Source organism: Lytechinus pictus, chromosome 1 (genome assembly GCF_037042905.1).
Source record: "Lytechinus pictus isolate F3 Inbred chromosome 1, Lp3.0, whole genome shotgun sequence".
NCBI classification, from domain to species: Eukaryota; Metazoa; Echinodermata; class Echinoidea; order Temnopleuroida; family Toxopneustidae; genus Lytechinus; species Lytechinus pictus.
The window spans coordinates 39,815,806-39,827,447 of NC_087245.1; positions in this window are offsets into that span (position 1 = coordinate 39,815,806).

Genomic DNA, 11,642 nt, shown 5'->3' on the forward strand with positions numbered 1-11,642 from the left:
GTGCACAAAATGTATCGTTTTGGGTCCAGATTTTCAGAAAAAAATCAGCTCGCGCTCGCAATTATTATTTTTATGTGTATTATTTTAGTGTAAATTGTTAGGCACGTGTCAGTGAAAGTGAATAATTTTTTGGGGTGGGGCTTGTCAAATTTTTTGTAAACAATAATGTCCCCCTTGAAAATCCAGAATCTGCCCCTTGGTTGGATATAGATGAGTTCTGGTCGTCGGACGTCAGTAATCGGTACTGATATCTGTCGGTAATCAAGGTCCTCCACCCCCCCCCCCCCCCCACTGGAAAAGGCCTAGCTATACCCCTGCTTACACATTCCTCTGGTTATTACCGCCCCCCCCCCCCCTTTCTATCCTATATACCCGATCCCTTCGTCCGCCTATCTATCTTTTTCCAATTTCAATTCCCTCAACCTTCTGACATTCCTGCCAGTGAGTGAGTGATTTTCCCCATATCTAGTAATATAATTATCATGTTACTGTCGCATATATTTTCACGTTCATATTTATTTTTTATGAGTGAATGGATGCATTTATTTTTGTTTTTAACGGTGTATATGGAAATAAAACAAATGCAAATCAACACATGAATACAACTAATTTCATTGTAAAATACCTCTTTTATAACGTCTCCAAATGAGCAGAATTGGGAACATAATGTAACACCTTCAAAGAGGAATAAAAGAAGTATTTTAATATAAACATTGCAATTACCTCTTGATTAGAAATATATCGATCACGATCCAATACATTTCATTTCTGGAATGATACAGCGCGTCCCAAAAAAAATGTCCCTCTGACATAGGACTGAATCAATTCTAAAATGTGGTAGTATTCTCAAATAAATGTTCATGAGTAGAAAGCTCATTTCATGATCTAACTTCTATGAAAATTTCATTGGTCTCGCTTCAGCGGTTTTGAATACACACTCTGTTACGTAACAGTGGTGCATTTTAGCCCATTCCAAGTTTGCAGCATTGATGCATATCTGCATTGTCTATGGCATGTTAACCCCCATTTTTACATCCATCTGAGCAGGGACATTTCCCTAATCATATCCAGGCTCATCAAATTATAAACTTGGGCATGTTCAGAAGAGCAAGAAATATAAAAAAATAAAGTTTTTTGATGATTGATAAGGGGAATCAGTGCACCAACTTGAAAGAAAATGTGAATGATGGATGAGTAAAATAAGCTCAAAAATAAAGGGGAATCCGCAAGTTAAACACCCTTTACGAAAAAGGAACTTTACCAGAGAAAATTTTGATTTTTTTTCATTTAAAAAGTTACATTGAATTAACTTGACCACAGTAGCTTATTAACTAAAAAAAACATTAATAAAAAAAATGCAGTCTTAAGCATGAATTAGGCATGAAACAGACATGACCCGTTGTCTTTAATCATTGTGCATCTCCCATTTTCAAACATGAAATGAGCTGTCAAATATTGTTTTTGCCCTTCTAAACATGCTCAAAGTTGTGATTTGATGAGCCTGGTTAGATCATGGAGATTTCCCTGGTCAGATCAGGGAATTCCTTGGTCAGTATGGTCAAAGGGGGTTGATATGCTAGAAAGTGCAGAACACACAGTAGTGCTGCATGCATGCAAACTTGGAATGGGCTGAAAAGCACCACTTTTACATAATAGACTGTGTATTCAAAACCACTGAAGCGAGACCAATGACATTTTTATAGAAGTTAGAACATGAGATGAGCATCCTAGTTAAATACATTTCATTGAGAATAATTTTTATTTTTTGAAGTAATTTAGCCCCATATAAGAGGGACATTTTTTTGGGGACGCGCTGTATACCAAAAAAAGAATTAATTTCGACAATAAAGTGCTATCGCCCGATAGCAAATATCAGTAGTCGCAAGATCCCAACTGTTTTATTAGGCAGCCCCTGGGTAACCTTTCCCACCTTCAGTGCCACTTCCAGACCTACACATCCAAATGTGTATGGGGGGGTGGGCTGCAAAATGCAGGTCAACGAGGACTGCGAGGTGCCCAACTATCCTCGTGTATTGGTAATTTTATGACCTAGTGTATAATTTCTGCACGTTTCACATCATGTAAAAAGGCTAAATGATAATTTTTTTTCTTAAAAATGTTCGCTCTTTTCGCTCGCTCGAAAATTAAAAACTGAAGTTGATATTCGGGCAATGATTATCAGCCCCCCCCCCCTTGAAAAAAATGTGCCTATACGTCCATGCCTACTACGAAATATGCTAGGTACGCCATTGTATCTGACCATGCAGGTTCCTATAACCCATAACATCCATAATGCAGCATGTGTATATCCCCTTTCCAATATTGTACATTGGTATACTTTGTTGTTGTTGTTTTTTTACTGTTTTGCTTGTTTGTTTAATGAAATTTTACTCTGTACAAATTCATGTAATACAGCCCTTGGCTGCTAATTGAATTTTATCACAATAAATATCATTTATCTATCTATCTATCTATTCTAAGCAATGTATAGTCCCGGGGCACCGTCTTACAAAGAGTTATGATTAATCGGATCAATCGCAACTATGGAAAGCCAGCAACGTCAACATATGAAAATGCATGTTTGTTCAAAATATAGATTATGCTGTATATTCATACATTGTTTTCTCGAAAATTTAGTGTGCTTCTTTTTGTATGCAATGGACTTTGTGCAAATTTTCTGAACAAAAAAAAATAATGACTTTGATGGATTTCCATACAGTTGAGGTTGATAAGAAAAATCGAAACTCTTTGTAAGACGGGGCCCTAGAATATAGGTCCACTTGAATGATAACCATAGATATATATACTAATGCAAACTAGTAATATATCTTTATGATGATAACACACCAGTTCACTACTCAATACATTCATATCGCGTCATCTACCAAAATAAGTATTTTTCCCCATTCCTCTTCCCTCCTTAAAAATAAAATATATTAGCTTATTCATTCTGTTTAAAAAATTATCCCAAAAGGTAGGCCTGTATTTTAAGACTAGCTATTTATAACACAAAGATAATGACAGTGTTGATCAGCTCGCCTCCCCATTGAAATTATTTTGTTGTCGTATTTGTGATGGTTTGGGGTTTGTGCATTTATATTCTTGACGTTGGAACTACGAGTTTACCTAACTTCACTTAAAAAACAGACACAAAAAATTCGGTATGAAAGTCCAAACTTTTACGGGACTTGCGAATTTTAAAAAAATCAATTTTCAACAGTCATTTGAATTAATTTCTTTTAAATTACTACAGGATCTCTACCCCAAGTTTACATATTTTTCAATAAAAAAAAAACTAACAAAATTCGTTTGACAAATTTCCCAATTGTAACTATCTACGAGATTTCTATATATCAAAATTCAATAAAATTTTTATAGGATGTGAATAATATTGTTGTGTTCTCGGAGGAAAATTATTTCTCTACTTGATGTACTCACCAACACCCGTGCCTTCAATTTGTCCAGAATGAGATCCGCCATCAAAAACTCGACTTAAAAAGTCAGGATATCCAGTAGAACTATACTATATAGTAACCATGGTAACCAGTAACTGATCGACTTAAGTAGTCGTTGAGGTCACTATACCAGATCGCAACGCGAATAACTTCGAGCTAGCTCTTGTTAACTCGCGGATGATCTCAAAATCACTGCAAAAGTTAAGTCCAAAGTTAGTGCACAAATCATATGAAACTCGTAGCGCTATATTGTCAGCGAAAATAGCAAGCGAAGATCAGAAAACGAATAAAGTAATCTAGAGATAATATAAAATCCAAAGTCAATGCAGAAGTGACGTTAGAACTCAAACAATTAGAGTTAAGTAAATCCAATAGTGGTTCAAGACCGGGGTTCAAGACATGAACCACGTGGTTTAGTATAGGTGACTATATCCACGTCTGATATCACGAAATGCACTCTTCAAGATGACAAGAAGAAGTGAGGCAAAACACGTTACAACCATAGATATATAAAAAGTATATCTCTGTGGTTTCCACAGAAAAGGTTCCGATCAAGCCACGCCTCATAATAAAAATGATTGGTTGAACGAAAGTTTGTTGACCACAAACAAAAGCTGTCATTTGTTAGTAGTTTATAAACCAAATATGATTGGTTGTTCAGAAAATCGATAAGGCGTGCAAGCTTTGGAATGCGCGTACCTCGTATTTTTTTTTACAAAACAGGGAATGTTTGCATATACGCTTAAAAGTATGTGAAACATGCAATTTACAAAGGTGAATGGATTTTACTTAAAGTGAAGATCCTACACAATCATTTCGATTAATTTCTTGTACTAAATTTATATAGAATATGTTAAAATATCGGATATAGAAACTAGTAGTGCCCCTATTCATTTGAATTTCTATCAAAATTGCCAGTTTGCTTTAAGATATGTGATTCTATTAGCAAATTGAATGAATTAATATACGTAAGACGTCGTCAGTGGCGTAATGAATTTTGAGGCGGCTCGATATGGCGTATCGCGTAAAATTGATACGAAATTGCGAGTTAGTGAAGAGAGCGAGCAAAAAACTATTTTTATCACAAAAATGATATATTTTACCCTTATCCCTTTCATTTTTTTTCTTGGTCATGAAAGAGCCCCCCCCCCCCATCTGTACGCCCATATGAATGATCCACCCACTACTTTCTTTTATGTGAAATGATAATTTATGATGGAATACTTTGAAATACAAGAATTTACTGTAGTAATTCTGTTTTTGCATCGTGTTCACTACATTTATAATTGTGTTGCAAACTACTGACAATTATTGTGTCTTGTAATTATCGACTTTAATATGTTTATAATTATTATGTGCAAAATCAATGTGTAACGGAAATTAATAAATCAAATTTATAACAAGGCGCCGCCCCTGCCCTGTAGTTTATTGCCGATATAAAAAATTAGAATTAATAGTTTGTAGTTAGATCATGGGCAAGTGATGACCTTTCCTCTCTGTACGGAAGCATTTCTCATCACGACGCAGAAATTGCGAAGACAGTGACTAGAATAGCATGTCAATGTGTTCCACGTCTACTTTTACTGCATAGCATGCAGCTGCACTTATTTGGCTAAGTCTGTGTAAAATACCAGTCGCCAAGTAAATGGACGCCTGTTTAATATGGCATGTATGGTATGGTATGATATTTTATTAAATCATGCATCGCAGTTACAATGACTCAATTGCACATAATGGATATACAACTATTAAAAATGTACAGTCTCAAAACAGTTGAATTATTTAAAGTACACAAATTATCACAGACTGAATGCAATAAATAAGGTACTACGTGCGTATTGAACCAGACATTTATTTACGATAAATAAAGAGTAATGTAAAACACACCCATAATTTAAACAAAAGAAGACGAAAAAGAAGAAGAGGAAGAGGAGGAAGAAGAAGAAGAAGAAAAAGAAAAAAAAAAGAAGAAGAAGAGGAAGAAGAAGAAAAAAAAAGAAGAAGAAGAGAAGATGAAGAAGAAGGAGAAGAAAAGAAGAACTGAAGAAGAAGGGGAAGAAGAAGAAGAAGATTGATTGATTGATAAAAATTTAACGACACTATCAACACATGCGTGTCATATAAGTGTCGGACAGTTAATCTGGAAAGGTTACTATAATACAGTACAATTACCCTAATGCAACTTTACAAAGGAACAGAATTATAAATAAGTGATTATCAGCAATAAATTAATATGTTAACTACTTCCCCGGGATAACTTCCCTACTCTTTACGAAAAGAGGAGTAGGTTTTTTAACGTGCAAATGGTGTGACTCTCCCTTACACGGGACCGACGGCTTAGAGTCTCCTCCGAAAGACTAGACAATTGGAATAAAATACCTTGCCCAAGGGTATACCTGTTGTGATTGGGAATCGAACAGTTTCCCACCTAAAATCTAATAAACAGATTGATCTCCTTTAGGAAATTTACAATACATAATCGTGAAATATCTCTAAATAATATCTTAAGGTCAGGAACATCATAAAAGTTAGTACGAATATGTGCAAAATCAGCACATTCAATGAGGATGTGTTTTACTGTAAGTGTACAATTACATGATATGCATTGAGGTGGATTTTCTCCTGCAAATAAATATGCATGTGTTAAGTGAGAATGTCCAATACGAGCACGGGTCAATACAATGTCTTCCCTTCGTTTAGCTAATGGAAGAGTATTTTGTGATTCAAGTCTTGGTTGGTGTTGATGGAGTTTATTATTAGGATTTAGATCCCATGATGTTTGCCATTTATTTCTAATATAAGTATTAACCTTTGATTTTAGATCAGTGTAAGGTATCTGTATTTCTGTTATATCCAGATCTAAAGCTTCTTTAGCTAACTTATCAGCTTTTTCATTACCTTGAATACCTGTATGGCTTGGTATCCAAACAAATATTATTCGTTTACCTAGTGTATTAAGTTTATACAGAATTTCCAATAACTGAACAATATAAGGATGTTTATGATTTCTATTTTGTAATGCCGTTAAAGAAGACAAAAAATCTGTATAAATAACAAAAAGTCTACCGACACAGTTTTCTACAACACCTAAAGCCATTTTCAAAGCTAATAACTCAGCAGTATATATGGAAGAACTATCTGGCAATCTAACTTGTCTTTGTATAGCACCACTGATACAAGCCGCACCTACTTTATTCTGGTGTTTTGATCCATCTGTATAGATTGCACGATAATTACGATATTTATGTCTTATTTCTCCAAATTTATTTAGGAAAACTAAATCACTTGTAAAACCCTTTTTATATGTTCTTAGTGTAAAATCAATTACTGGTTCAGCAATCATCCATGGTGGAATATTAGATATCAAGGAAGGAGCTACGTTAGTAGCATCCAGTATATGTGTTAAAGCTTCTTTAGTACGTAAACCAAAAGTTTTGATGGCTGATGGTTTACTAGTATAAAAATTAATATATCGTGGCGTGAATGTACAATCATATGTCGGATTATGGGAGTTATTTTTTAACTTTATCGCATAGTGTAAAGAGAGTTTTTCGTATCTTAGATGTAAGGGGGGTTCATTAGCCTCCACATAAAGACTCTCCATAGGAGATGTACGAAATGCTCCTAGACAAAGTCGAAGTCCTTGATTCTGTATGGGTTTCAATTTTTCAAGATATGACTTTCGGGCGGAACTATAAACTGCACTGCCATAATCAAGCTTAGATCTAACTAAAGATCTATATAAACGGAGAAGGACAATGCGATCAGCACCCCAATCCATTTTGGACACAACCTTCAAAAGATTTAAAGCTTTATGACACTTTTGTCTTACATAATCAATATGAGCTTTAAAATTGAATTTATTATCAAAGATTAAGCCTAGGTATTTAGTTTGTTGAACTACAGGAATGATAGAGCCATTTATTCTAACTTTAGGATCTGGATGTACTGATCGTTTAGTACAAAAATGTACACAAACTGTCTTGGTTTTTGAAAAGCGGAAACCATTCTCATCTGCCCACCTTTCAATTCTATTTAGACAATTTTGTAATACTGTTTCAATGGTCGACATACTTTGTGACGAACAAGAAATACAAAAGTCGTCCACAAACAAGGACTTATCAAACCTAGGGTTTACAACGTCAACAATGCTATTGATCTTCAATAAGAACAAAGTAACAGAAAGTATGCTACCTTGAGGAACACCCATTTCCTGATTGTGTAATTCTGAAAAAGTTGACCCAAGGCGGACTCGAAACACACGATTCGAAAGAAAATTCTGAATGAAAATGGGCAACCTGCCCCTCAACCCAAGATTGAAAAGGTCTCTCATAATTCCATACTTCCAAGTAGTATCATAGGCCTTTTCAAGATCAAAAAAGACAGATACCACATGGTGACCTCGAATAATGCCATCACGAATGAAAGATTCAAGTCGAATAAGTTGATCAACAGTGCTTCGATTATGACGAAAACCACTTTGAAACTTTGAAATCAAACCACGCTTCTCCAAGAACCAAACTAATCGGGCATTAATCATTCTTTCCATGGTTTTACAAAGACAACTAGTCAAAGAGATGGGACGATAATTTGTAGGCTTAGATGTGTCCTTACCAGGTTTCGGAATAGGAATAATGATAGCTTCCCGCCACGAATCTGGGAAGTCACCTGTTCTCCAAATTTTGTTAAATATATCTAATAGAACTAAAAGAGATGCTTCTGGTAGATGTTTTAAAAATTGATAATGAATTTCATCTGGACCAGTTGCAGTATCATGACATTTACCGAGTGAGTTTTTCAACTCAGAGATAGTAAATGGGATATTATAATCCTTTACATTATTTGATAAAAAATTGAGTTCCTGACTTTCTGCTTGATTTTTATAAATCTGAAATGTAGGAGAGTAATGATTAGATGATGAGTTATGTTCGAATTCCTCTGCCAGTAAATTAACAATATCTGTCCTTTCTGTACATTTATCACCATCCGATTTAGTTAAATACGATACAGAATTACTCAGATGTTTTCCACATATTTTCCTCACCATTTCCCACACTTTATTAATGGGAGTATGAATATTCAGTTTAGAAACATAATTTTTCCAAGATTGACGTTTATTTTTCTTGATAATATTGCGTGTCTTTGCTCTTGTTTCTCGATATTTTCGCAAATTGTTATTATTTGGGTATTTTTTAAATTTCCTTAAGGCCTTTTTACGACATTTAACAGCTTCTTTACATTCAGCATTAAACCAAGGATTATGTTTACGATGAGAAGAACCAGATTTTGGTATCGTATTGGTAGCTATATCAAGTAATGTATGAGAAAACAAAGCAAGAGGATCCTCTGTATCCTGAAAATTATCATTGTTAATATTTAATGAACACTGATTTGAGAAAGCATCCCAATTTGCTTTGTGAAGTTGCCATTTAGGAACTTTTTCCTCTGGCAAAGGTCTTACAATTTCAATAAGAATAGGGAAGTGATCGCTACCACATTGTTCACTATGGACTTTCCATTGGAAATCCATAAAAATATTAGGTGAACAAATAGATATATCGATAGCCGTCATGGAACCAGAAGCTGGATGAAGATATGTAGGAGAATCATCATTTAAAAGACATAAATCAAAATGTTCAAGCATTAGCTCAACAATATTACCTAATCTATTTGAGTTCTGACAGCCCCAAAGGGAACTGTGAGCATTAAAATCCCCTACTAACAAAAAAGGTACAGGAAGCTGGTTAACTAGTCTAACTAATTCAGCTTCTGAAAGCTCATGTCTAGGTGGAATATATATGGAACATATTGTAAAAGTGCAGTGGAGGGTTATCTTAGCTGCAACAGCTTGTAGATTAGTATGAAGTTCAAGAGCTTCATGTGGAACTCCTTTCTTAATCAATATTGATGAACCTCCAATAGGTCTACCATCTATCAAAGAAGTACTAGTTTTATTAAACATATCATAACCCCTAAATGAAATATTATCTGAATCTCTCAAAAATGTTTCTTGTAAACACATAACATATGGATTATGATTAATTAAAAGACATTTGATTTCCTCATAATTAGGTTTTACTCCTCGACAGTTCCATTGAACAACGGCTTTTTCCTTCCCATGATAATACATTTACGTATTATCTAATTTTTGAACCAATTTAATTTTAGAGGAGGGTTGATGAATTGGAGAAATATCCATATCATCATCTCTCTCAATTGATAATACATCATATTTATTTTTAGTTACTACTGAGTCAGTTAACTTTGGTTTTGATACATTTATCTGAGGTTTACTTTTCACTTTAGTTGATGGTTTTTTAGTTTCTTGATTACTTGAAGTATTTCTAGTGGGAGGATCCCGTGAGAGACTTCGACTTCGGCGACCATCCTTAGTCTTAGTCTGCCCCTTCTTCTGTTGATCTTGTTTTTTAGTTAGAGATTTAGGTTTCTCTGTATTTGTTGCTTTATTATTTTCAAGAGTCACAGGGAAATCACCATTTAACCAAGTTATGTCAGTTTGGGTAGTAGCTGTAGCCTTAGGCTGTTGAGTTACTTTAGATTGTTGATTAGTTCCTCCAGTGCTTTGTTTGGCCTTATCTGCGTATGAACAACTTTGAGTATGTTGTGTTTGATACAGCTTCCGTGCTTCAGGATAGGATAGGTTACCCAAAGCTTTCAATTCTTGGATTCTTTTCTCCTCGATCCACTTTGGACACGACCGAGAATTAGCAGGATGACTGCCACCACAGTTAGTACACTTTGATGGAACTTGGCAGGAAGAGCCAGTATGATCATCCTTGCCACAATTCTCACAACACTCATTCAGTTGACAATAGCTTCTGAAATGGCCAAATTTTTGGCACTTGAAGCATCGAATGGGGTTTGGGATGTAAATATCCACCTTTACTCGCAAATAGCCAACCTTGATATATGGAGGAATGGTAGATCTGTTAAAGGTTAGAAACAAGGTATTGGTTGGTTTCTTAATTCCATTCTGATTGACTGTTATTCTATGGACATCGATTACTTGCTGATCAGCAAGTTCCTCAAGAATTTCATCATCGTCGCAGTCTCTAAGTTCAGGGCAGCGAACTACCCCTTTACACGAGTTTAAGGTCTTATGTGGTGAGACTTTAATAGGAATATTGACAAATTTGTCGGTCTTGAGTAAATTACTCGCCTGACCAGCTCTCTCGACTTCCACCAGAATATCACCTGATCTTAACCTTTTGATTGATTTCACAGGTCCAGCTAATGACTCGACACCTTTATTTATAGCAAATGGCGATAGTTTGAGTGGTTTATTTGGATCACTACCCTGAATGACCAGAAAACGTGGGAAGTTAACTGGCTCAGTACCATCATTGGAATTACTTCTACTCCGCTTATTGGATTGTTTGTTGAAATTAGCCATACTATTCTTTTTTTAATTCAGCACCATTGCTCCCCACCCACCATCGGAGTCCAACAAGGGGACGTCATATATATATATAAGGATAATCACTTATACTGACGCCAGAGATACAGCAGTGCTATACTCAGAGCAAACCAAAATCCACCCTGATTGACCTGTTTAAGCAGTTGCCTTCTAAGATACTATACCAAAGTAAATTGAAAGTAGTGTCAAAAGAATCCAAGTTCAAACTATCACATCGCTTGAGATCAAACAACACAGAACCCAAAAATACACATCGAGAGACAACAAGAAATAAACCAGTTAAAATAGCATCTTAGGGCTGAACACCACCAGCCGATTGATTTTAACCAGGCCTATAAAACCTCCCGACTAGGAGAATCCAGGGCCAAAATGACGTGTTGTTTCAGGAGGACCGCAGTCACACCATCCACTCAATCATCAGGATCCCTTTCTCCCCCAACACGGGTCGCAGTCCACGGCAAAGAGACCGTCTCTTTTAGTCGCCTCTTACGACATGCAGAGAATACAGCGGGTCTATTCTTTAATCCCCGAACCCGCAGGGGGCAAGAAGAAGAAGAAGGAGGAGGAGAAGAAGATGGAAGAAGGAGAAGGGGAGAAGAAGGAGGAGGAGAAGGAGAAGAAAAAGAAGATGGAGAAGAAGAAAACAATGAAAAAGAAAAAAAAAAAAAAAAAAAAAAAAAAGTTGAAGAAGAATAACAAGAAGATAAAAGATCACAATATTGCAAAATGAGAATACAGAGTACCGATAT